We start from the raw sequence: 6076 nt of genomic DNA, 5'->3' as shown, positions 1-6076 counted from the left end.
ATGGTCTTGTATGGTTAAACTGGGACGCTCCATGGTCTTGTATGGTTAAACTGGGACGCTCCATGGTCTTGTATGGTTAAACTGGGAAGCTCCATGGTCTTGTATGGTTAAACTCGGACACTCCATGGTCTTGTATGGTTAAACTGGGACGCTCCATGGTCTTGTGTGGCTAAATTGGGATGGCTTCTCTGAGTGAGGTCCACATTTGTGATTTAACTGGTTTCGTGTGAATGAAGTAACAAGTCCTGAAAATACTCAATGACAGGACAGGAAAATATTTTCAAACCTTCAAAGTTTCTTTCACAGTAGGACTAGATGACATGTGAATAAGACAGTAAATATGGAACAATAAAACATAAAAACGAGAGAATGAACTACAGTACGAATGATTTCAGTTTAATGTTTTATGAGACAGTTTTATGATCACAGTTTTCTCCCAACTGTAATTTCCAAATGAAACATAAAAAGTGTTTTGGGACTTTAGCCCTGCCATATCAGAACAGACAAATATTTCCACATGTGTATGACACTGAAATCCACTCAAAGACATGGGGACTCAAGTAGAGTCAAACCAGTCTGAAGCCTAAGTTTGAGTTTAGATTTAAGTGTGAAGTGAAGTGGAGTGATTTACCACTGTGTACCATATGTGTCACTCAGTCACTCTCTGAGGGAGGATTCTAGTCTCTTAACTCTATTTATTACGGAACCTGAGTATTTTCTTTGTGCAGTGCGGCCTGTTTCTCTGTGCATACGGTGATAAAGAAATTTTAATTCCAATTCCAATCCGTCTCAAAGTCCAAAGTTTGCCCCTGTGGACTTTGGGATTGTCCTCAGCCTTGTGACTGAGTCCGTCTCTTCAGTTGCGTAGTTCCTGATACTTTGATGAGGAGAAAAACACACTGAGACTTTGGGGTTGTGAGCGGTTGTCTTTCTGTTACAGTTAATCGTGAGGGGAAGAGGTTCTGACACATCTGAGCCCAGCGACTGATAGCTGTCATGGAGACCGCAGTAGAGGAGAGAGCAGATTCTCACGCCGCGCCGCACTCAGACGGACCGACACAGAACCAACACGGTAGAGATGATTTCTGATTGGCTCTTTAAGCGAGACGCTCTCAGGAAACGTAATGTTTTTGTCCGGTCCCATCGTGGCTCAACAACTTAAACAACTAAACAGTTCATAGTTTCCCAGCTCTTAGACATCAAACCTTTACTTTAAACCATCAAACTTTAGTGGTTAAGACACTTACGTGCTTGTGTGATACCACGGTTTTAGTGAAGACTGTTCACCCTGACCAGGACTACAGAGATGGACCACTAGGAGGGGTTTGTGTTGTATCACTACTCCAATGAAGTTTTAATAGTGATATTAGATTATGTAATAACGCTCTATTACTTTGGAATTAACAGGCAGACGTAGATGTCTAAATTCAATCATGTGGAAGTGAATGAGGGATTTGGATGAGATGAAACGACCACTGAAGTGATTAGAATAGTAAAATGCTATTTAAATGAAAACATTTGACAGTTAAATTCTGTTTCTGTTCAGAGTTTGTTGCTGTTCCAGTCTTGATAAAAGCCGTGATACGTTGACAGAGAATATGTTATTTATGTCTATGTAATCCTGACAGTTGTATATTATTACGAAGATAGACATCTTGGGCATAGTGTGAGTCTGACATTGAAAACAGGTTGTAGATTGGATTCATTGTTGTCTGAAGGATAGATAAACCCTAGTTCCTGTACCTCTAGTGACTTGGTTAAACAGAAACTTTTTTCCAATTTCCTCCTCACACCAGATGGTAACCCAGGGTTTTCACTCGAGTTTCCCTAAACAGGTGTGTGTGTGTGATGAATTAGGTAGGTGTTACACCACTGGTCTGTCTCTAATTTGACTGCTCTGACTGTAATCATATCTGGGAGATTAGGAGTCTTTGCTTCAGATGAACAGAATGTTTTATTGCTGGAATAGTCCCTTTCATTACCACGGTAACGTGACTGTAACCGGTGCTAAAGGTAAAACCTGTGTTTGTGTACGATGTCATAATGCAGTTCTGAGGTGGGTGGGTGTGGACTTTGGGAGAATAAATGGGCGGGGTTTGTCCAACTGACCTGTCACTGGAGTGGTCATCTATCCTTTTGATTTTTTCTGTCTTTTCTATGTTACAGAGGTTAGTGACAGCTGCATGGACAGGGTGTTTGGGTCCGCGGGACAGACGGTGGCGCCCCCTTTTGCCACGGAGGACCAAGCACAAGGTAAGAGTGTGGAGAGACAAGACAAGGCAAGAAAAAAAGAGAGGAAGTGGTGTTTTTCAGGAATAAAATGAAAACATTGATGCTAACAGGGCAGATGAAAAAATATGTTGAATTTGCGATATGTTCCTACGGCTTCAGATGAGTGTTTCAGGGCATCGGCAGTAATCGCTTACAATTCGTTTTACAGAAAACTCAGCCGCAGACGGAGAGCAGCAGGTACAAGGCAACAGACTGGAGGAACCGCCCAGCAACTATGGTGACCGACAGGAAGCTCTGACAGCAGAGCAGGAAGCTGCTGTCACTGACACAGGAAGCACTTCAGCAGGTCAACAGGAAGCGCTGGGAAGCAATTCTAACGTAAAGAGATCGGGAGAAGATCCTGGGCTGGCCCGTCTGACCGAAGAACTCAGTCTTTCCCCGAGGGATGGACAGATCGAGGGAGGACAGGAGGAGGAATGGAGGGATGGCTGGGAAGGAGAAGAAGAGAAAGAACACCTGGCCTGGAAGGGTTCTTTTTCATCCTCACCTGAGAAACAGGTAAGAGAGTCCAGTTTGAGTCCAGTCTGCCTGTTAAAGATGGACTTCTCTCTGTTTCATCTCTGTCCCTTCTCTTTACTGAAAGTCAACAACAATATGATTTTAGTTTGTTTTTTGTTGTGGAATAAGAACCTAGAGATATTAGTTTTAGTAGATGGTTGACCATTTTAGTTTAATGAACTGTCAAATATTACAGGGAAAGATTAGCCTTTAAACCAGAAGCAGGTCAAATTTAAACATGAAAAACATTATCCATCCATCCATCCATCCATCTGTCTGTCTGACTGATACAGTGTCTAACTGTCTGTCCTCTCTCTCTCTGTTTGGCAGAGTGTTACCCAGGTCCGTCCAAAGGACCAGCGTGGATTTCGGCCGCCCCATAGGCCAACCCACTTCGTCTGTCTGCGTGTGAACTCTCCCGCTGCCCTCCAGGCCTTCCAGAGGGTCCAGAAAAAGGTTCTGGCCCAGATCCCCCAGTCCGAGCCTCACTGGGTCACGCCAGAATCGCTTCACATCACCCTGTGCCTACTGGTCCTGCAGGGCCCGTCCGAAGTCAGCCCTGCGGCCCAACTGCTCAGAACCCCTGTTCAGAACCTCCGCAGACCCCCTGTCTACCTCTCCTTTCCCCCAAAACTGAAGCACTTTGGTGGGAGGGTTTTGTATGTGGCCCCCCAGCCCCTGCCGGACATCCAGGCTCTGAATGCGCCCCTTCAGGAGGCTTTTAGGAGACAGGGCTGGCTCCACCGACACTCGCGTTCCCCCATCTACCACCTGACGCTGGCCAAGGCCAGCTTCCCCACCAGAATGTTTGACAGAGTGGGCGCAGTTAAACTGGGGAAAGACGTGAATTTTGGCAAACTGGAGGCCAACAAACTGTATCTGTGTGTGATCGGCGCACCCTACACGGAAAGCGGATTCTACCAGACCGTGTGTGCCGTACAGCTACCTGAACTGTGAGATGAGCCTAAGCTGTGGTCTAAAGGTTAGAGAACCGGGCTTGTGACCGGAGGGTTGCCGGTTCGATTCCCAGGCCCACCATCCACGGCTGTGTGCCCTTGAGCAAGGCGCTTAACCCTAATGCGCAGAGGAATGCTGCACTGCACCACTGCACGGAAAGCGGCCTCTAGAGACCCACTATACACAGTGTTTGTCGACACATGTAAAATGAACTCTGCTCAACTCTGGAAAATTTTAATCCAAGATAATCAACACCAGCAAAGTCACAGTGCATTCAGTCAGATAACTCAGGTGCAGATTTGTCCAGATGTTCAAACTCTGGATTGTACACCGTGTGGAGGGATCTACGCTTTTGACAGAACTGTTGATTTAATTTCTTTTGTCCAAATATGCGCCTCATAAAACACATACATGCTCTCAGGCAAATGTATGTTTTACATCAGCTTAGCTGTTCAAACAAAAGAAAGAAAACTTCAAATGAAGGTTCATCTAATCTAGTACAATCTAATCTAATCTGGAACGACAATTAAAATTTCATTTTTTCCTACAGCAGCTAAATTAAAAACAAAATGAATGTTGTCAACCAAAACAAAGCAATACAAAACAAACAAACAAACAAACAAACAGAAAATCAAAAAAAGCCTAAGCTTAAAGTCCAGTTTTTTAGATACAATTTATAACCATTGTATAGTTATTGGAGTTTTTTTGACGCTATGTGATTGTATAATTTTTATTTTTGGGTGAAATACTTAGTAATTACATATATATTTGTTTAAAATTTTGGTCTAGCAGCTGACTACACTCCAGAGACAATGGTTATTTCTGTGTTTTTAAAAAGAAAATGTTTTTTTTCTCTAATTAACGTGTTAGTCGGACGTTATGAGTTTGACTAAACGTGACGGTCTGGTCGCTCAGAAAAACAGAGTAAGGTGATGTTAACAACACACACGCAATAGGAAATTCCACTGCAATGTTTACACAAGTGCAAAACTGAAATTCACAAAACCTCCACACACAGGTACATACACATGCCTGTTCTCTGATTGGCCGCGCTTTTGGTTCGCATGGCTAGCTCCTCCCCCCCCCCCCCCCCCCCCCGTCACATGGCTGGGGAGGTGAGGGGAATAGGGAGGACAGCCGAAAACATCATCAGGGTCTCTCTCCTCTGACGCTGGACAGATAACGCACACTTGTCCGACCTTTTGTTGGAAGCTTTGTCACCCTGCAGTCTGGCAGAAGATACCACTGCATCTGGCTCTCTTCTGCCAGGCCGTGTAACATCCACAGTACACATTTACAACACAGCACTACACATTTAATACACAGCACTACACATTTAATACACAGCATTACACATTTACAGCACAGCATTACACATTTAATACACAGCACTACACATTTACAACACAGCACTGCACATTTACAGCACAGCATTACACATTTAATGCACAGCATTACACATTTACAACACAGCACTACACATTTACAATATAGCATTACACATTTAATACACAGCATTACACATTTACAACACAGCACTACACATTTAATACACAGCATTACACATTTACAACACAGCACTACACATTTACAACACAGCATTACACATTTACAACACAGCACTACACATTTACAGTATAGCATTACACATTTACAACACAGCACTACACATTTAATACACAGCATTACACATTTAATACATAGCACTACACATTTACAGCACAGCACTACACATTTAATACACAGCACTACACATTTACAACATAGCATTACACATTTACAACACAGCACTACACATTTACAATACAGCATTACACATTTAATACACAGCATTACACATTTACAACACAGCACTACACATTTACAACACAGCACTGCACATTTACAACACAGCATTACACATTTACAGCACAGCACTACACATTTACAATATAGCACTACACATTTACAATATAGCATTACACATTCACAGTACAGCATTACACAGCTCTCATTGGCAGACACCATGGTGAACTGACCCAACTTGGAGCATGACTTGGACCTGACTCAGGGAAAGGAGCATGAATGCCGTAGCAGATCCTCACCTCCCTCTGCTAAAACCATCCTCACCTCCCTCTGCTAAAACCATCCTTAACTACTCTGCTAACACCATTCTCACCTCCTCTGCTAACCTCACCCTCACCTCCCTCTGCTAAAACCATCCTCACCTCCCTCTGCTAAAACCATCCTTAACTACTCTGCTAACACCATTCTCACCTCCTCTGCTAACCTCACCCTCACCTCCTCTGCTAACACCATCCTCACCTCCCTCTGCTAACACCATTCTCAC

Source organism: Chanos chanos, chromosome 9, assembly GCF_902362185.1.
Source record: "Chanos chanos chromosome 9, fChaCha1.1, whole genome shotgun sequence".
Lineage (NCBI taxonomy): Eukaryota > Metazoa > Chordata > Actinopteri > Gonorynchiformes > Chanidae > Chanos > Chanos chanos.
This window is presented reverse-complemented; position numbering follows the sequence as displayed.